Source organism: Tetrao urogallus (assembly GCF_951394365.1).
Source record: "Tetrao urogallus genome assembly, chromosome: 10".
Taxonomy (NCBI): Eukaryota; Metazoa; Chordata; class Aves; order Galliformes; family Phasianidae; genus Tetrao; species Tetrao urogallus.
The window spans coordinates 8,542,791-8,565,359 of record NC_136823.1 but is presented as its reverse complement, the minus strand read 5'-3'; the positions used below and the strand labels follow the sequence as shown (position 1 = coordinate 8,565,359).

At 35.6% G+C, this 22,569-nt stretch overlaps 1 protein-coding gene across 1 annotated transcript in view; it reads left to right on the top strand.

Moving 5' to 3' along the window:
• Positions 1–22,569, top strand: part of ERC2 (ELKS/RAB6-interacting/CAST family member 2) — a gene marked incomplete at both ends in the record, with an annotated part of 356,767 nt that overhangs the window by 20,832 nt on the left and 313,366 nt on the right. The gene's annotated exons all lie outside the window — the stretch shown is intronic.

The following is a 22,569-nucleotide window of genomic DNA, read 5'->3' as shown; positions in this document are numbered from 1 at the left end:
AGACCTGAGGGGAATATTAATTAGCGATAGCACACCTACTGTTCTGTCTGGAGTACTTAATTGTGTTAGCCCAGATGGGAACAGTGATTCATAAAACAGAATTTAATGACTGTATAAGAAGAATGGTTGTGAATATGTACATAAATTAATCCCTGGAGTAATTTCTCTGTAACATGAAATAGGGAGTATTTCTGCAGGTTTAGCTTTGTCTCACTTACTAATTAAGCCTTTTTTAAAAAAATATATAAAAAAACCAGGGCATTATGTAGTTGGTGGTTTTTTTCTTAAATACATGACCGACTTCTTTTAGTAAAGCAGTATTATTCATTCAGACATTCCAATACGTAGAAATAGGGATGTGTATCCAATAGGTTGATTCCTATGGTCCCAGCTAGTTTCTGTTGGGTGAGGTCACGTCTACCACTAAGACACATTATCTCCCAAACTTCTGTTGCCTTTCAGCTGCCAAATGCACTGCACTGCTGGAGCATGTGAAGGGTTGGCTGCTTTTGTTGCTGTCTGTCCTCACTGAGGACAGTGGTGTTGGCAGAGGCCCTACGTAGGCAGAGCTTGCAGCTGCTGACACTGCTGTGTCACCGGAGTGCACCCAGGCTGGCGTTTTGCCAGAAGCTTAATGTCAGCCCAGGGCTTGTGACATTTGTGAAGGTGATCTCAGTGGAGGGAAACTGGATTTCGCCTGATTCATTCTGAGATATCTTGGCCTTTGTGGAAGCATGGCAAAATGGAGGCGATGTCTTGCTGTAATTGGCACTATGTAATCCATCTGTAATGCAAGAAGTGATAATTTGGAACAATTACCTCATGTTAAAAATTATTGTAACACAATTTGAGAAACATTTACTTTTAGAATTTATATAAGCAATACGTTAGTTTCATTAGGAATACTGTGTTGTATTAGATGCATACTCATAACTAATTGTATGATATTCTGCGACTACTATGCCATCAGTAGTATGCATTGAAGTTTTCTTTGTAATTTGTAATAAGCTTTTCTAACTGTTGCCTCCAACTTGATAAAGGAAAAAATGACTCTAATAGCAGCCAGTGACAGAATGACTGAGTACATCTGGAATGTTATGGTGTGAAGAGGGAAGGGGTGTAGGAAAGATGAAAGCTCTGGCTTGTTTCTTGAACTGCAGTGAATTGTAATCATATAGCACTAGTATTAGCATGAGCAATGTGTTTTCTTTTTTTTTTTAATTTAGATTTTTTTTTTTTTTTAAGATAAAAAGTATGGTCTTTTTAAAATTAGTTTCTGGAAGCTTATGCTTAATTCTTTGTAGGGGAATTGTGTAAAATGCTTCAGGAAACAGATCAGATCATTTTAGTTAGTGAATGTGTGCTGTAAAGTTCTTTGAAGTACTTCCAAACTTCCATCCTAAAGCAAAAAAATGTTTGAAAAAATGATGAATATCTATAAGGCATACTCTGAAAGACTTAACCTTTTACACTCATGAAACTATAGCAGTGTGGTAACCTGGAGGAAAAGGACTGCTAGGTGATTGTGCATTTGGTTGTGCCTTGTCTGTTTGCTAGTACTAACAAAGTGTGACCTAATCCTCCTGTTATCAGTACAGATTAAACCCTTATGGAAAATTATCTAAGTGAGACCCGAATATTTATTGAAATTTTTTTTATAGATTTGTTTTTAAAAGTTTTTCCATTGACATTCTTCCTAGTGGCATTCTAAATCATTCCATAGAAACAAGTTTGAAGGACTGTATTTTCTTTTTAACGGTGTATAAGTGCATACTTCTTTTTTTCTTTATATATGCATGTAAAGAAATTTCCATTTAGCAAGCAAGTGTATTGATATTTTTGGATTAGTATATGGGAAACTTCTTTAAATACCTTTGTTTAGTGCCAGTGGCATATTTGGAAAGCTTACTCTTTGTCAACAGTCCAATTCATAAAGTAGTCTACTGAAACCGTATGTTTTAGTTCTGTCAAAATATGAAGCATGTTATATGGTATCACAGCAATACTATGTCTGTTGAATCAATGAATCAGTTAGAAAAAGTCTTTTCCTGTAAATAATACTATATTATCTCATTAAGTCTAAAGGGCCTTTTTTGGTAATTATGTGGAGAGAAAAGAGAAGAAACACTAAGACTCACTCAGAAATTAGAGATGCATTTGCTTATTCATTTATTGTGTTTTCAGCATGTTGTAAAATGTGTTTAATAATAAATAGGCACAGAGGAAGCTATTCAGACTTTGTAATGGTGAAGTGGCCAGAGAGTTTAGTGCTTCTTTATATTCTACTTCATAGATAGATTAATCTTTCTCTGTGACAAAATTTAAAAAAGAAAATTTTCATCTTCCAGTACCAATTTCCAGTCTACTATATCTAACTGCTTTCAGTCTTTCTCTTTCCACAAAAGCTTCCATCTGTTTCACAAGGAAATGAAAATGGTTGAAGACTTGCAATTAGAATTGGCATTTCAACAGTAGCACTGTATTATTTTTATTTAATATTGAATTATTTAACAAAGTAATAGATTTGCCAATCAGTGGTCTATTGTGGTATAAAACTCACAGCAAAAGGCAGCTGCTGCCTATGAAGTATTCAGATTTTCTTGGACAGATTGGGGAAAAAAATTGGTAAATTTAACGTTTTTTTGTTTACATTTAGTTACTTTATTTTTGATGTGATGACAGCATCGGCTTCCTGCATCAGATTTACAAAAGACTGTTATGGATTGTATTTTCTATCTTTTGCTCAAACTGTTCTTTATTCTAAAGGTACGGAGTTGTAAAAGTTCGGTGTCTCCTTTACAGTTGTGCTCCAACTTATTTCTTAATCTTGATTATTTATTCATGTACTCACTGCCTTGTTTTAGCTCTGTAGCAGAAGTGCTAAGTCATGGCTTAGCATGGGGTCAGCTGCTTCTCTTGTGTATCTAGTGATAACATTAGAAGGAATGGCCTGAAGTTGCACTAGGAGAGATTCAGGTTGGATGTTAGGAAATAGTACTTTTCTGAAAGAGCTGTCAGGCACTGGAATTGGTTGTCTAGGGAGGTGGGGGAGTCACTGACCTCAGAGGTGTACAAGGAATATTTAGACGTTGATTTGAGGGACATGGTTGAGTGAGAACTATTGGTTGATAGGTGGACAGTTGGACTGGATGAACTTGTGGGTATTTTCCAACCTTGCTGATTCTATGATTCTATGAAATAGTGATGGAGTACCTGCTGGGAAGGATGGCCCCACCCAGGGGAGCTCAGGTACATGCAATGAAATGCATGTGAGTAACCAGAATGGGTGGAGCGAGGATCCACCCATTCCCAGACCTTGTTTAAGGGGTTGGCAGTGGAAGCAAGGGTATTTCACTGGTATCTCACTGGCCTTCCAAAGGTAAGCAGCTTTCCTTTTATTTTTGTGCCCACAGCTGTCACATTTGGGCAATTTCTCACTTGCTGCAGCCTGGGACCTTGCTGCTTTGCTGTCATGGCTGTGATTTCGATCACATTACAACCAACCATCTTTCTTCCCAATTATATCATTTTATAGGTCAGACTGTTTTACACACCTGTTATATTGTTTCTTCTAGGCTTGTTATTACTCAGTGATCTCTTTTTATACATATCCCTGTATATCCTTTCACTGTTGCTTGTACACCCCGTAGTTACTATTTCTTATCTACTTGTTTTGTCTGTGATCACCTATAGAGGTGAAGAATGTGTCTTTGTACAGATGTGAATACAGTATAGGTTTCCTTGAGAGAGTTGTAACTATTTTTTCTGTTGGTGTCAGAAATACTGCCATTATTTTCCCTGGGAGCTATGGAATGTGAATGTATGTTAAAGTGAGCTTGTGGAAGTGAAGAATTGTGAAGTAATTGATAATACAATGACCAGTTTCTCTTTTTGTTTTAATTTTATTTTTACTTGGTTAATATCTCTGTATAAATCTGTGTGAGTAAGGAGAGAGGCATATCGTGTTTTTGGACTGATTGTGGAAGGAGTCTGCATTTGATATGCAGCTTAAAAATAATTTTTATGAACCAACAGAAGTGTGTTAATATTATGAGTAGTGGTATGTCAGGAGAAAGGGAAAATATGAAGCAGATGTACCATATGTTACTGCATTTGTTTTATATAATAAAACCACAGGATACTCAATAGATGTATTATTCATAATGTAAATTTTATTTCTTTTTGCAAGAGTTGGGGAAAGCCCCAGTTATGTATTTGAGATTCATTCAGAAAAATGTTTATGCCTGAGTTTAGTGTTTACAGCACTGTAGTCATTTAGGATAATTTTTTGCACTTTTTTTTTTTTTTTAGGTGTGATTTTTAGTAGTTGTGAAGGGCCTAAACTGGGCCTCAGCACCCCTTAAGAACTGCAACAAATATTATTTGAAAAAGAAGAACTTATAGTTCAATGTGCATGTATTCCATGAGTGGAAGAAGACTCAAAATCTCTATTATTTTATTTATTTTATCTACAAATGTCCTCATTTCAGTTAGTTTTGTTGGAAATGTACTTGTAAATTAATCTAGTTCAATTATTCAGTTACCTGCTGAAACAACTTCTGAATTAACTGGGCAAACTACTGAAACTGACAAATAAGCAGGAGTAACATCTGTTTCATGTTATTTTTTATTTTGAAAAGGATTGAACAATTTAAAAGACAGGAAACTCATTGTTCTGTCTCAAATTTTAACTGCAATGAATGCTGTAAATCTTATACTAAATATAATCTTTTGGTCAGTGCAGCACAATTACATTTCTATGACTTAAATTTGGTACAATTATAAATTTTCAAGCATCAAGGCAAGTTCTTAAAAAAAAAAAAAAAAAAAACACAACAAAACATAACAGAAAAAGCCAAACCCACACAAGTATGTTTACACAAAACATAGATTGCTAGGAAATAATTCAAGTTTTACTGTGAGTCGAAACTTGCAATTCTAAATCAAAATGAAGTAATGTAGGGGCTTCCGTCAGGTAGGAAATTAAAAGCTACATGGTCTTTTACTTTTCCTTGGGGAAAGTGCAGTAAGAAAACATACAACCAAACAAAAACTGTGACCAAACATCTGGATTTTTGCAGGCAGGAAGTGACTATTAGTTTTAAACCAGATACAGTGAGGGTGGTTTGCTGCCAATGTCTCTTGACTCCACAGAATTCCTTCTTTATATCTCTATGGGTTTGGGATTCCAACATGCAGAAGAAAGATGTGGAGCTGTTGGAACGCAGAGGACGGCCACAAGATGATAAGAGAGCTGGAGCACCCCTCCTTTGATGAAAGGTTAAGGGAGTTGGGATTGTTTAACTTGGAGAAGAGAAGGCTCTGGGGAGACCTGATAATGATCTTCCAGTACTTGAATGGAGCTTGCAGGCAGGAGAGGGAGAGACTTTTTATGCAGGTAGATATTGACAGGACAAGTGCGAATGGATTTAAACTGAAAGGAAGTTTAGATTGGATGTAGGAAGAAATTACTCAGAGGGTGGTGAGGCATTGGAACAGCCTGCCTAGAGAGCTTCTGGATGCCCTTTCCCTGGAGGCATTCAAAACCAGGTTTGGTGGGTTTCTGGGCAGTCTGATCTGGTGGTTGGCAACTCCTACCCATGGCAGGCAGGCTAGAAGTAGACAATTGTTGAGGTCCCTTCCAACTCAAGCTATTCTATGTAAAAATCCTGCTGCTGATATTTCAGTATTAAGTGTTGTATATTCATAGCATTTTGATCATGAAATTTTTTTCTTAAAATCACCCACCAGAAAGTCTTAAAGGAACTAATCTGATATGAAATGACTCTATCACATGAGTTAATCACTTGCAGAATAACTCTCCTATAATAATAAGTTAAAATGAATCAGGAAGATCACTTACGGTGTTCAACAGGTGTCTCCTTTGTGAAACACTCATTAGTTACTCTGAAAAAGGGGGTAACAATATGGTTGTCAGCTGCTGCTCTTAATCACAATAGTGACAGTGAATGCTGACAAAGATTTGCAGAGGGCTGCTGAATGAGTGTGTGATGAAACTGCAAATGAAATTCAGTACTGATGAAGGCATAGACCCAAGGGAGAGAAAAATAATCCTGAATTTATGAAGAAATGATGTTCTCTGGATTATGAGTACAAAGGAAAGAAGTCTTCAGTTATTTCAGATTTTCTACCGAAATGTCAGCTTACATACTGAGTACAGTCAAAGAAATCTAACTGAAGATTAGAAATAATTGGGAAAGGAATTACCAGCAAGCTAGGGAACACTATGGTGAAACTTTGTTCTGTAGCTATTTTGTCCTGAATTCTATACCAATTCAGATCCTCTTCATCTTGTAAAGGTTAGGGTAGAACTAGAGAAGGTACAACTGAAAAAGGAAGGAAAGATGAACAAAAATATGGAATAGCTTCTTTGTGAGTCTAAATAGGTCTGTTAGAGCAATGAGAGAAGTGAGATCTAATAGAAATCTGCAAGAGTCTGAGCAGCGTTTAAAGAGGGAAAAAAAATAGGAGTAACTGAAATTTCTTCTGAGGCAAGAATCAGGAAATACCAAATTGAAGGAAGCATATTTAGAATTAATAAGAAGACATTAAAATGAAAGACTAGTAGTCACTGTAACAAGACTTTGCCTGCTGCAGATTTAAAAGGTTGTTAAATTTACAAAAGTCCTTCAAGGGCTAATAAGCGCATAGATCTCAACTGGGGATCTAGAAGTCCTTAAGCTGAAACTACTGTAAAAAGCTTATGTATCTTTTACTGTACCCCAGGCATGCAGTATTGTCCAGTTGTTGAATCCAGTACAAAAACATCTTGTAGCGTCTGAATGATGAGCCCCGCTTTTTCTTGCCCTCATTCAAAGGATGTTTCAAAGATCCTTTTTTCTTCTTTCATTGGATATATAAAAAATTTTATCACCAGATAATCCCATCAGAATATTTCCTATAAAGGCACGTTGACAAAGGGCTTATAAGTTGTATTTGAGCTATATTTGAACTGCAGTTACCCTTCCCTTTGTGTAAGTTTAAAAGATGAATTACCTGTGTGGACTGTATTCCAAACTTCTTAGTGGCCTTAAAGAACAGAATGATCAGAGTGAAAATAACATGAGGTCAGCAGTGAATGGTGACATCTTCTGCACAAATCTATCAGTCGATGTTCCAGACATTCTTTCATTCTGGTTCTCTCAACCAGGGAATTTGGTCTCCAAATTAAGAGGAGGAAGTGTCAGAAGGCTTTCTCTGCCTGGAACCATGCTCACAATGAAACCAAACTTGCTGTCAGCAAACTTGCAGCAGATGAACTCACTTTGAGAAGCAGATTCTAGCAAGAGTTGTATGGTTGCTTTTTTTTTTTTTTTTTTTTTTTTTGGAATATGTTTAGCATCAACATTGGTGAGTAGACCTTTTACAGAATGTACATTTGTATTTAATAAAGGTTAGACTTTTATTAGGGAAGATAGAAATGTTGAGATATATCAATATCTGGCAAGGATTTCTTTGGCATTTACAAAGAAAGCATTGTTTAAGTAGGTTCTAGTTCTCTTACAAAACTCCAGAGATGACTCAGATTTGTCTTATGACTTTGAATCAAGAAAGTAATATCCTGTTGAGAAGAAGCATTACATTTAAAAACAAAGACCAAAACCATTTTCTCTTTCTACAGTTACATGAAAAACTACGTTTTGACATTTTTGAATGTAAATTTAGATTGTTTTTCTGCTTCCCAGTGATAACAAAGAAGCAGGGTATTATGACAGCAAAAATATCAATGTTCTGATTAATTACATTATGCTACTGCAAAATTCTCATTACTTCTCTTGAAAAAAAATTTTGTGAGTTGGTGAAAATATGCCACCATTGGATAATATTCATAGATAGAAACAATGCATTGATTTATTTATTGAATAGATTTGTCAGATGCTGGCAGTGAATCAGATTTTGGGACCAGGAAAAAATGTATCTGTTCATCAGTAATATTGTAGCCTTCTGATATTAATCTCATAAATTGAATTCTAACATAATGGAAACTAGAAGCACTTTATTTTGTAGATCAGAATGTAGCTATCAAACTTTTGTCTCCTGGGCCACTTTCAGCCCAGCTGTACTCTCAACATGCTTTTGAAGATTGATTTGATACAGAAAAGTAAGTGAATGAAGCTGCACAATATAATTCTAGTAGAGCTTATTGATTAGTGTGGTTTATTCTCATATTCTGGGTAAGATGACAAATATTGCTGAGCAGGGCTCCATGTTTTAACATCAGGTTCAAGAGAAGTTTTGGGGACTTTTGTGTCAGACTACGCAAGAGAAAATAACTGTTAGCTTGCTCCTTTGAAGAGCTGCTGCTTTTTGTTGCTTTTTCTTTCTAGCTGTTACAAGGAAAGAAAAAAAAGTGATAAAAGATTCTTCAGACAAAAAAATATTACTGCAATGTCCATTTAATTACAAACTAATCAAATGCGTTTATTTTCTTTGTTTTCTGTGATGTCTGGAGCAATTTTCTCCTTTATCCTGTTTAGCAATGGTTAAAAACAGAAGGAGCAGCTGGCTAAAGGCTGGCTTTTCTTTTGGCAGGTGAACATTGGCTGTTACTCTCCAAGGAGGTCAGGGTATTTTGCGTTTCATCATTCCTAGAATTTATGCTGTATAGCCCAGCTCAGATAAACCTCCTGTGGAAAAGGTCTTAGAGCAAGAAAAGTGTCATCAACAAATAAGAATATAGGACTACATAAAAGTAAATATTTTTTTCCTGCTTTCTGCCTCCCTCCAAGTATTTCTTGTAAAATAGAGTAATCAGAAGGATAGTTGCTTGGAAATATTGTTTATTGATCACTTAATTATTGGTTGGCAGTATTATCTTGCTACAGAGAGGAAAAAGATGGAAAGAGTGAGAGCTGTAAGCTCATAGATGAGAAAACTGTGAATTTGATGTGGGTGTGAAAGTTATAAAAATATTTGGATTCTTTGAGAGGGTCACTTTTTCTTCTCTGTGCTATTGAAAAGAATCAGCAGAGTGATGGCAGCGATGACCACATCTCTCGTTTCTCTTTCTAAGGAAATTTTTTTGACCAGTGGCTTATGTGGATGTCCTGCTGTGGGTATTCTACTGTCTGATTCTGAGAATATTAACTTTCAGTTTCTCCTCGTGCAAGTACAAGTGATTTGAATAGATTGTGCTGTAAGAAATAGGCAGTTTCTTGGAGTTTGGTTTCTTCAGAGTGAAAAGATGTGAGGTTAGTACAGGTATGTGTGCACATTTTACTCGAACTAACAATGTTTTCATATATAAACGTGCATGCAAAGAGGAGTATTTTTTTTTTTTTCAACGGTTGGCTTTTACTTTTTGATATAATCTTTTTGATAAAAATATGTATTTTTAAAGTGCTTATGACATTGTCTAGAAGTTGCTGTTTACAGTAAGCGTTCATTTCAGCAAGCAGTTTTGGAACAGAATGGTTATTCACATCGTCATACCTTGATATTTGATTCATATTCAATGTTGGTAGCACTTCAGGTTTTGGTAGGCTCTTCTAGGATGCTGATAAACAGGAAAAAAATGAAAAAAAAAACACAACAAAACCAAAACAACAAGAAGTACATAGTACTTTTTACTAAGGTCTGTGGCAGTGAGAGAATGCTGTTTTAAGGTACGCTTTCATATATAAAGTGGCCAAGACTTTGGACTTTGCTTTCTCTCAGCAGACAAATTTCAATTTCCAGTACTGAACCTGTTTTACCAGTACAGTAGGGAAGATGAGAATATTTGACAGATGAATCACGGAAGCTGCTCAAGTTATTTCTGTAAGAAGACAGTATAGAGTGAAGGGAATAAAAGTGGGGGAAAAAAGGGTACATGGAGTACTTTGATATGCATTGAGCATTAACAAGGTATACTTTTCATTGAAAGTGATAGCAAGTGGTTCAGTATGCCACCAAATTTTGAATTAGGAATACTGTTAGAAAAAATGATATAAAATAAGCCTAGTTCAGCTGCAGGATTTTGTTTTGCCAATGGAGATGTCAATGAGGCCAATGTCATGTCAATAAAATTAGTTTTTAAACTGTAATTGTTCTTGTTTTTATTTTTTCATAGAGTAGGGTAAGTTAAAGATAATACAGAGGCATTGAGGGAGGAAAAATGAAAGAATTGGTAGAGTTGTCTGCTGCTTTATCTGAGGTAATGATTTAAGACTTGACAAAAGGACGGGGTTTCGTTGACTTCCCCTGTTCCCTTCTGTAATCAATCAGCCTCTCCAGCAGCTACAGGAATTGATCATATGAAAAAAGAAATATAGAGCCCGCAATGCAGTTTTCACTGCCATCTATCTGGCAAGTATTCCTGTTAGAGATAAAACATAGCATAATAACTTTTAAGCTCCACTGTATTTTCTCCTCTATGTCTTTTGTTCTTCTTTCCTCAGTTCTTTGATCATACTTTTACCTGCCGAGTCCTTTTCACCTCTTTGAACAATCTGGCTGTTTTGATTTTTGCACCTCTTCCTCACTGACTGACAGCTTCACAGCATGAAAGGGCCCCAGTAAATTTTTACTTGTGTAGAAATATCTTTTAATAAATGTGCAGAAAATGGCTTGCTCTTTTTTTTTTTTTTTTTTTTTTTTTTTAAGCAACTTTATCTTCTTCCTGCATATCCAGTTGGAAAGAATTAAATTAACCTGTGATCATCAGTCTGCTTGGTGTTTTCAGCAGCAGTTTGGCCCACAGATGGCAAATATAGATCAATCTACTTTGAAGCACAAATGAACAGTGTTTTTAGCACAGATTTCTCTGTGCATGTCATTAGAACAATACTGTTTAGTTAACCAACCCCTCTGTGGTCTCATTTTTTAAGAGTATGTACATGCTTGGGCAGTACTGACAGAATTAAAACCACTGTACTGATTTTTTTTTTTTTTTTTCTCCAGTTTAAAAACAGAACAAAATGGCAGTTTCATGCAGAAACGTTGTTCTCTAGCACCATATTCAAGGATTTAAGATTCATACATATATTTGATTTGTAGTGACTAGTGAAAGTTATCACTCATCACAGATTCTGTCCTCTAGAATTTCCTCTGAAAGTTTTGTATTTTGGTTTAATCTAGAGATTTCTGGCACAGATCTTATACCTCAGGGAACATCTGCATTACAGTACAATTGATACAAGCTGGCATAGATGCACTTTTTTACAGTTAGAGGGAGAAGGAAATGATAGAAGATGTAGTATGTGGCATAACGGAGAATAATTCTCTTGCAATTTATCCTTTGCAGCTGTTAGTGACCTGAGCTGTGCCACGTCCAATTCTTACTGTGGTTAGGAGGTGCTTAGTTACACAAATACAATTCATCACTTTTTGGAATCTAATTCAGTCCAGATATAAAGGACATCGACTTGAGTTTCAGTGAGTGCAGTAAATTGCTGCAGGATTTTTACTGCTTCTGGCAGTGGTGAGGTTGATTGCACAGAATAATTAATATTTCTAATATTCTAACCAGTGCATGTTTCATTGTTTGAGAATGGTGAAATATACTACTTCGTATCATCGGGGGGGTTGGACTCAATGATCTCTAGAGGTCTCTTCCAATCCCTACAATTCTGTGATTCTGTGATACTGTCAGATTATCCTTTGTAGAGTGGTTACTCTTTTTTATTTTGGAAGGAATTTCTAATGGATGGGGTTTTATGGGTTTGGATTGAGAAAGCTAGGGCCAAAGGATAAAACTGTAAAAAATTTGCAGTGTGGGAAAAAGACTAACAGGTCACATTGCTTTCCAAACTCATCCTTCACTGACAGTGTTCTTTCTGTCACTGTGAAGGCAGTGGGATTGTTAGGGAGAAAAAGAGTACTTGCAATTTAGGCGAGTTTCAGCTTCTTTGTGCATAAGGATCAACAGATAGCAATACAGGATCAGAATCTTCACCTCCTTTATCATTTGTGTAGCCGTGTATGTAGGTTCCTCTGAAAGTAATGCCTCCTACTTATTTCCGTGGAAACTACAATAGGTACAAAGAGAACAATAGCGCTATTTGATAAAGCATATTCTCATCTACAAAACAATATTTTTTGGGGGAAATGCTATGACTAAAGAAAAGCTGCGATTGAAAAATCTATATAGAGTAAAATAGATCAGGTATGAGTGAGATGTGGCAAATGCATAGAGAAAACTTTGAGTAGGGAAGAAAGAAGAAGGAGATGTATATTTCAGCTATAAGCTGTAGAGCAGTTTCAGGTGGTTAATGTGCTCCATCTCTTCTGTGCTGCTTGAGAGTAAGATAAAATGACCCATAGAAAGATGAATCTGAGCACAAATTTAGGAGTAGAAAAGTATAAGTTTATATCATTTCTTAAAAAACAAAGTATCTGAAAGAGCCCATAATTGTTACTAAATAATTTACAGAAATGGAACGGGATGCATGGAACATCCTAGATATTGTGTATTGATTCTATATTCTCATCCTCTATTACACAGTATAGAAAAAATCCTCTCTAAACATTTGGTGGTAAAACTGGAGATTAGAGGAGGATATGTTGATGGGGATATTCATTTTTGATCACAAATCTGTACTTAAACTGCAGTGGGTTTGTATTATATAGTCAGCAGATGTCTAAGCATGTGATAGGGGCAAAAACTCTAGCAGTCATGATTAAATAAGTCTTTTGCATTCCAAGGTGGCTCAATATGCCATACCCAACCCCCAGATTTTGCTGTGTTCTGATCTGTAGCATGGGGCAGTTGAAAAGAAGCCATTAGTAGCACTGTGCTTCTGGAGTTTGCATGGTGTTTTGTGAAAATGATGCACATACCTGATCCTGAATTCACTTTCACATTTTCTTGCCTGTATTAAGTTTTGTTTTGTGTCTGGCTGAAAGGCAGAACTTAGTAACTCCTTTCTTTCTTAATAGATGCATAGTCAGAATGGTCTTACAGCATGCCTACTTATGAGCAGTTTGAGAGACAGGAAGAAGGTATTGTACAGTACTAATGGGCTGCTGACAGAAGGCACAGTGTTGTCAGTTTAAAATTCAGTACTGAGGTATGCAGTTGGCCCCAAACTCCCCTTCATTCCTGTTTATTTCACTGCAACTGGCACTGAGTGGCTCACTGTAGGCTTCCCTGCGCTTCATGGCTTTGAACCACTGTGAGACAGTTGGCCAACTGAAGGATGCACTACGAAGTCAGTGTTGTAGCAATTAACATTGTTATGTTCTCAAAAAAGAATCCACCAGCAAATACAGGAAAAAAAGAAAAAAAAAAAAGTAATTGTAGAGAATCTTTAGTAGTTTAAAGTAGAATATTACTGTCCCCCTGTGATCGTTTATTGTTAGATCTCTAACCCTAGCAGTAACTTTTCATGGTATTGTGGTCTAATTTCAGAATCACACCATTAATTTGGTATTTTTTTCCTATAGAAATGTACAACAGTTTTTATAGGCATGTTTAAGTAATATAAGTCAGTGATTAGAACTTATATTCTTGAATATTTAATTGGCATTTAATTAGGTAGTTATTTTTGCAGTACTGAGTTTTTTATGTTCTTGTTGTATTTGTCTTTTTTACTTGAGTGAATGCTGTCCCACATTTAAACATACAAGAACAAACTGTGCAACTGGCTGTCAGTGTCTGATGGTGTTTGCAGTGCAAGCAGTTTGCTCATGTTCAGCATTGACAGCCCAGTGTTAGTGTAAGTAGGGGAGTGAAATAATTTACTGTGTACAAATATTCTGGTTCTGAATCAGAGCATGGAACGAGCCAAGGCTTACTGCATTTGCAGCCATCTGTAGGTCAGCAATTACCAGGTTTATAAAAATTTCCATAAGAAGGAAAAAAAAACCACAACACCATGTTCTTCTACTGTATCCTTCAGAGACGTAGTTTTGAGGAGGATTAATAGTAATTCTTTTTATTAGTGAAATGGCCTTCATGTATGTGCTGAAAGTTCTAAACTTATGAATTAAAGCAAAGTTTCAGAGTAGTAATGCTTTGACTTGAGTTTGAACATTACTGTAGCAATCCCTGGTTTTGATTTATGTAATTCTAGGAGGGATATGTGGCTGTCCATGCGTATCTTACAAACGTGCATCCCCTCACTCAGCCCTTAACTCTTTGAATTAGGAGGGGAAAATTGCTCACTCTTCTAAGAGAAGAACACTAGAGTGCTAATTTTATTTTTCCCTAATTGAAATTCTTTATTCTTATGTAAAGGCAAATTAGCGTTGTTATCGTTTTTTTTATGAGGTATGTAACTGCAGTTTTTCCTTCGTGTTTTTCTGTTTTGTTAATGCTTTTCTGCAGGGTATGAATTTAGCGCCATCTCGTGGGAAAACTGAGCAAGTGCAGGGTTTTAATTATCGTACTGAATTTATATAGGCCATAAGCGAGAGGACTCAATAAATTCGGCAAAACTAAATAAATTTTTAAGAAAGGTAATTGCAGAATCAATCTTCTGACTTCTGAGGGCATAATTCTGCAGCCATGTCACATGTTACCACATGCCACAAATGTTGCTTCCTTAATGATTTCCCCTTCCTGCAGATTTACACCACTTCTTCAGAAACTGGGCAAAATCTCATTCCAGATGGTTGCCTCTCTTTGCGATGCGTTGTTTTTCTATGTTTGATCTGACTGAAGACTTTAGATCGATGCTACTAAAAATCCCTGTTTCTTTTTTTCCCTTTCTCTTAACTGTAGCTGAACACGCAGTTCTAAATTTCCTTTTCAAATTGTTTCAATGGGAAATGATTATGTATTCTGGTTAATTAGCTCACAGTACTATTACTAATAGAGAATAAACAAATTGGAAGCTGAAGAGTGCTCTTTTATGGTTGTCTTTTTTTTTTTTTTCCTGATTGAAGGATAGGAAGGAGTTTGAAATTGGAACCTGATTTATCACTCTTTTTTAAAAAAATAAAAACATTTCTGGTTTATCAGAAGCTGTGCTTGAAGTTCTCACATGAATAACTTACATTCATATCATTTTCCTAATGGCAGTATTGAAAGTAAATAGTTTCAAAATCAAAAGATAGATACGTTTAGAAGATAAGTTTGCAACAAAGAATATTCTGATCTTTCAGACTAGTTATATGTTGACAAGTTTTATGATTGAGGAAATGCTCAGTTCCTATTGCAAGCTCAGTTTATTCCTCTGTGTTTTTGCCAGTTTGTTTGACAAGACTGATATCAGGGAAAGATCTGTTCCTGTAGCTTTATACAGTGTGGTTTCTTGTGCCGTCCACTGAAGAAAGTCCACCCCTTCTTTGCTAATCTTGACTGAGCGTTGAGTAGTAAAGTGACATAGTGCTGTTCCTGATGACGTTTCATCACAGCTATCATATATTGGCTGTGTAAATTAGTGTAATTTTGGCCTGTACAATATTTAGTGTAGGAAATGCTCATGGAAGCATTGTGAATATTGAGTTTTAGGCCTTCTCTTAAATATTGCTCAGCAAAGTTGTTTTTGAAGTAGCACAATCATCCATATGTGAAGACTGGTGATCTTTCTGCTCTTTTTTGGATGATGCACTTGAAATGGTTCAGAGCAGCAAAACTCCCAAGCTATTTCAGAAGTGCTCAAGATGTTTGAGACCTCATATTGTTAGGAATTTGGGCCAGAACATCAGGGACAAATGAAGAACTAAAGGGAGGGAATCAACCCTGGGTTTAAAGCTCTGAGGAATTTAAATTTTTAATTTTTTTGAAATCATTGGATTATTCCCTGCAGTTTGATTTTGTTTTGCTTATAGAAAGTTAGCAATATTTAAAACACTAATATGATTGAAAGATTGTCTGAATGTTTACTCAGTGCTCACAGTTATTTAGCTATTTCATGAATCTTAAATTGAAAGTCCATCATAGAGCTGAATCTGTTGTTTTGCACTAACATGCTCAATTGCTCATGTTCATAATTCAGCGGTATTCTGGATTGCCATTCTTGTTGTATCTTCTTTTGACATTTTTATTATGCAATAGTAATAAACTATTGCCTTTTTGCATCTTTATTGTGCTGTCAATCTATATTGCAAAAGAGGTTGTTTTGGGAGACTTGAATCTTTTTTCTCAAATAGTTTATTAGAAAGTACTTAACATTTTCCTTTAGGAATGATTTAGTGGAAGAATTAATAATTGTTGGCAAGTATTTAATGTGAGATTTTCCTGGCTCAAAAACAAGTTGATTGACATAAAACAAATTGTCTATTTAAGCAACAAGTCAAAGCTTTCTGAGAAACTGCATGCCTCAGGCTTATTTAAAGGCATGCAGATGAGAGCTGATTAATGCCTTGCATTGCAAAGCAGTAAAATACCACAAAAGTGTGCTGCTTTTGCTGCTTAGGTGAAAATGTGAGAATGAAAGCACTAGGAAAAGTGCCGAAAGATAAGGAGAATAATCTTAGAAGTAACTTTGAATATTAAACATGAAGTAGGCTGGGTGAAATTAAGAAAATGAAGGTCACACTTGTTTGATTTTCTTGTTAGAAAATTAGGTTTATTTTGTTTCTTACACAAGGTACAAAATAACTACACTTCCATAACTAAGTATGGACGTAAGTAAACTCTTCTGTGTCTGCATGAAGACAAGGCTGTATTTGGGCTTTAGTAAAGCTGCTTAGAAACTTGATAGAAGGATTTGATAAATGTAAGAAATCCCCCACTGAATAAATTATTCATCAAAATGTATTCAACTAATTTTCTTAAAAAAAAAAAAAAAGTTGGATTTTAGGGGCAAAGTGAACTTAAAGATCAGAAATAAAATTGCTCACCACAGAAAGCGTTGGCTACTCTGGAAAAATGTAGTAGAAGAAAGGAGGAAGGGATTGTAGAAAGAGAGATCTCAGATATACAGACTGTTTCTAACAAATGATTTTCGATGCTTTAGAGTTGTACAGTCAGTGCTTTGTGATACTGTGAGAAATATGTTTTGGCAGAATGAGAAAGTCGATCTGTAATGGCAGGCCTACTTAAGGCAAACAGCAAAGCAAAGGAAATAAATGAAAAATGACATTTAAGCCCATAGCAAATAGAGGAATGGGGAAAGAAATGGGTTTACAGATTGAGCCGCAAGAATTAGGTGCAAAACTACTCTGAAATTTGCAATACTAAAATGTTTTAGCCTGCAGTTAGCCCTCAGTTATAAACTGAGATATGTTTTTGTACAATTATATCAAGTTCTTAGGTGATATTTTCCTCCCACTGTTGTTTTTCATTAAAGTATTTGTGGGAAATCACCAAGAAAAGCTGACTGAATAGTCACAAATAGGTTAGGGCAGATTAAATACAACATCTATATTAAGAAATGCAGATGTCTAACATACATGACAAGGTTCCTTATTTAGCTCACAAAGCACAGTATTGAGAGCAAGCATTTATCAAATTTGACAAGACACTAAATTTAGAAGTGTGTAAAGAAAGAAAAATTAAAGAAAGCAAATAAACAAGAACCTGCCCTTTTGAAACACAGGGCACCAATAAACTGTTATGCATATGTTGTCTCACATCTGTTACACCTTCAGAAATTTGAATGCTGAAAATGTCTTTTTGTATGTGGTTTGAAGCCTCTGTAGTTCCTTAGATGTTGCATCTTCTATAATCTGTTTTCCTCCGTGGTGCCTCATTCAAGCAAAATTCTTGTTAATAAGTCCTTCAGTGCTATTTACAATTCCAGCACCCCAACTTTAGATGGTGAGCCAAATACATGGAAGAATCTATTTCTTGATTTATACCGATGAGGAAAACATCTCCAATCCCCTTTTTGTTTTTCTCTTACAGGAGAAACTGAAGGTTTGCATAGTAGCACTTAAAAATGTTTAGGTGTAAATATTTGCAAATCTAATTCTCATGCTTGTTTCAGTAATATGACTGAAGTTAATGTATGTATTGGTTTGGATGCAATTTATTGCCTTTAGGAAATATGTCACCTTTCAACACTGGAACCTCATAAATTGAAGACTAAAATTGGAGTAGTGGCAGGTTATAGAGTAAGCGTTGAATCTCTATTCGGAAAATAAAAAACAAAAAGCCAACAGTATATTTTGTTGTTATGTCTCCTAAGTTACAAATACTGTTCTGTAGCTACAATTGTGTTTTCACTGTCTTCTGTATCATTAGGCATTTGCCACTGCTAGAGGCTGGAGTGTATGAGCCAATCCAGCCTTTGTCCCAAAACACAGGGTATTATAGTTGGTACAGTTTACTTCCTCTGTTGTGTGCACAATAAAAAAAATGTGATCATGCAAGGCTGCTTAGTAATATACCCCATACCCTCAAAAAGTTAGCTGCAGAAACTGCACGGTCATCCTAAGTTCAAAGAATGTATTTTGAAAAATACTGTTAGACATGACTTTCAAAAGTCTGTAACAGATAATAAAACTGTCAAAAGCTCTTTTTATTTTTCTATGTACTAATAAAACGGAAGGGAGGGGAAAAGAGCAGCTGGAGACAGAAAGATTGTTTGATATCGCTTCTGGAAGTTTTTGTCACGTTTCCACCTTGGAGTACTGCTGTACATTCTCATACTGCGAACCTGCATGGTGTGAGGCAGTTCAGCCACATCCTGCACTGCAGCATGAGATTGCTTTTTGCCTAGAACTGCTTTATTTCCTAGATTATTCCTTCTAAGCTTGCAGGGTTCTGTTCTCAGTTGTTTTACGCTTCAGAAGGCTGTTTGTCTATCACAACCACATCAATGCTGTGATGTTGAGAGGACAGAGACAGTTGTGACAGTAGTCATTTCTTACCTGGCTTTACAGCAACAGTCATATAAGAAAAAGCCTAATACGTTTTACCTTTTCAACCAGAATGGGAAAGAAGCAGAAGAATCAGTAACTGAAAATGGAACAGTGGGAGTCAGAAGCCAAAAGGCAGTGGCTTGAAGTAGTGGAAAAATGCTACTACCTATCACTCTGTTTAGGTGAAGCACCAAAGCAGTGAATCATTTTGAATGGCTACAGAAATAGTTGTTTTGCCTACACTGGGTGATCTTGACATGGTCCCCTTTAGCCATAGTGCTGTACTGAACCATTTAGAGGAGAAACACGTTCAGAATTCCTTACCGCTCATTTCCAAATTTGAGTGATTTTTGTCTGTGGAATAAATTGGATAGATTATCATTATCTTACAGGAAATGTGTAGTAAATCATGCAAGACACACTTTCTAAGTCTATCACTTGATAATAACCGATGACCACTTGTTGTCTGCCACCAAATCCTTCAGGCTGGTTTTCCCAGTCAAGACAACCCCTACTATGATTCTTTTCTTCCTTCACATTACATAGAATTTGTTGCTTCCTTTCAAGTTACTATTAAGTTTTTTTTTTTTTTTTTTCCTCCCCCAATTATTTGGTTTTATTTGTTTGACTATTTTCAATATATTCTTCACTTTTGGTGTGAGGGCAGTGATGTAAAATAGAAGTTCTGTATGCCTGTAGATAATTATGTTAAATCGGTCAATCTTCCAATATCCTTTTTCTCCAATGTTTACCATGTATCTAAGGCCTTGAGATGCTCTGAAATGCTGCTGTGCTCTGATCCAAGGTGTGCTGAGGCAGGAAAGTTCTCTGCAGGTGATTTGTCTGTGAATAGCCTCTTTGCATGGATTGATGTCCACATGTAGAGCAAGAGTTGGAAGCCAGTCAACCAAGTGGGGGTTGCTAATTCTTCTTCATAGTTCTGTTTCAAATTTCAGGGGCAAATTGTAGAAACTTGTGCTGTGCCTAATTCAGAAAAAGGTTAATGGGAACATCCAGTGCAGTTCCATGGATTGCCACTTGGGGTTGGGCTGTAAGGGAAGATTGCAAAAGTTTTGTGAGAACTATTTATGTGTTCCCTAGAAGCATGGAATCATTCTGTAAGTCCTTGTCAGCTGGCCTGTTTTTAATAGAAATTATGAAAAGCGTGATAGAACTTGTGTGTCTTTTCAAATCCTACAAAGTCCTGCCTACGTACTAAAAGCAACGTGACAGATATTCACAGCACTCCCACATTCCTCCCCTGCTATAATTAATTATTCAGTATCTTTCCACCTTCGCAACATGTGTTCTTTCCTTTTCTTAGCTAGCTGCAGATACAAAATTCTGTGCCAGCACGCATCTAAATCTGGGCCATCGTGTTCAAAGAATTCTGAGTCTTGAAGGTCTCAAAAAATGGATTGTGTCAGGGTAGCAGCAGCCTGCTGCCATTGAGGCTCTTGGGCTTAACAGTTACAGAGAAGCAGCCACAACTACTGCTGTGCTCAGCAACAAACGTATTTATGGGCAGAACGCGAGAGCGCCGTGCATAGGTTGCTGTGGGACAGAAAGGAAAGTTATTGCTGGTTTATCTTGCCAGATTTGCTGAGTTCTGATTTCTAATAATTTGTGTATTGATCTAAGAGTTTTGGCTGCATGTTAGCAATGTGTATTTTAAATTCCCTTTTATTTCTGTTTTAAAAAAATTGAAATATTTTACAAACGGGTTTCCTTTGATGTGGCTATAATCTTCTAGACACGGTGTACAGAGATTGCTTGATTTTGGGAAGGTCTTTATAAGTAGTTTTTTAGCATCAAGGAGTAAGTATTGTCTAGTGTAATGTTAGAAAAAGCTATTTTAAATCATACGGATTGGAGGAAACTCCTAGAAGACTTCTTTTTTGACTATTTATAGACTATACGAGGAGTTACTGAATATTTCTGTTGCATAGTAGAGAGATAATTGTGTAGAAAAAACCTCCTCAGGTTTTATAGGCGGTTACTTCAGGCAGTCATTCTTTTGCAGAGAATGAAAAGATTCGAGTTTCATTCTTCAAATAAATGTCTTGGGACTGAAAATCCAGCTGATATGGAGACTGAATTCAAAATTAAATAAAAGAGAAATTTCTTTTTAAACAGTGATTGAATTATTTCATTTTTCATTAAGAGGAAAAAATTCAATTAAAAAATCTATCTCAATTAAAAAAAATTAAAATTAAAAATAGCATGGAAATGTTTTAAAATCAAAACATTTAATTTGAAAAAGCCACGTGAATTTTTTTTTCTTCTTTTGGACCTTTTGAAAGAGGTTGTTTTCAAGCTGGCTGAAAATTTATGAATAATTTAAGTTAATAGGAATTTTTTTTTTCCATGATTACTTATCTGAAAATTTTTGTTTCTCTCCAAGCTTCAAAGGAATTAGAACAGAATGTCTATATTCTCTAAAGCAAAGTCTTGTATAGCTTGGAAACATTGTGTAACTGCTGTATTAACTGGTGGAGATATCTATAAATATTTTGTCAGTTTAGTCAAAAAGCATTTGGAAAGAAAGGAGTTTGGTTTTGTTTACTTTGCAGCATTTGTCTCTGTCACTGCTTTCCCATGTCTTTTTAATTCATTCATGAACATCATTGAACATTTCTCTATTTTTTGAACATTTGGATTTATGTACTGAATTTCTGTGCTAAAGCTGTCATTCTCAGGATCATAAACAGTACAGTAAGGGATTTAAAGTAGAAAATTGCTACATCTAGAACAACTTTGAAATTAAGTTTGTTGGGAACTTTTAAACTTATAGAAAGAATTTAAAACATGCTGAGATTTTAAGAAACATCGAGAATTTATCATTACGTAAAAGCAGGGCTGTAAATGAGTAGCCTACATTTGCATGTTCTCAACTGAGTGTGCACCTAATGAGATACAAACATTAAGAGATTTAAGCTCTGAACACTTATAAAAACATTGCCATTTAATGGTAGAACAAATTCAGACTACAGAATTCACTGCAGCCAAAACTTTTTATCCTTTTGAAGTGACTGGTAAGAGATGTGATTTCAGAAAGTTTTATTCTTTCTGTTCAAATTCAGTTTATTACACGCTGACAGCTCTAGATATAATTCTTCTAAAAATGAAGATGTTATCAAGTAACTGAAGAAGCCTGTGATACTGACTTCAGGTGTTAATGAATTATGGTTTCACTGAAGTGTGGAGTTGCAGAATATTCATTAACACACACAAAAAAAGTGATGCTATACATTTAAAGTCATCTAAATCGTACTGATACAATATGGCTCTTCAGGAACTCATATTTCTATGCATTCTGTGCACAGTGTTGGTAGTTAATAAAGAAAAAATAAGGAGACAAACATTTTCAGACATTAAACATGCTATTACAGTAAGTTAGAATAATCTATGCTTCAACTTTAAAATGATTTTGTTCATATTAATTTTTCATTGTGTTGAATATGGAGTGAGAGATTTCTCTGTTGAAGAGACCACTGTACTCAAATTTAAAACTAATAATTTAGGAGAAGATATTGTGTGAAAGATAAGTGTGAAAGCACAGTGAGATGTAATAGGAATATTGTTACTATTATTCATTGTGAGATTAATTATTGTGTATGTTTTTTTTTTTCTTGTCACATCTATTGAGTAAAGTCTGTCCTTAGCCTTGGTTTGTATATTTGAGTATTGTGAAGTTGTTGGTGCTGTTTTGTATATCTCAATAAAATTATTTTTTCTGTTGAAGATACTTTTTGTTGAATTCAGTTCTTTCTGTTGAATCTCCTTTGCTTGCATCTGACCTTTATTTACGTTGATTTTGCTTCATTTTTCATTTACCATGCTGTTCAGTTTTTGGATGCCAGGAGAACAAAG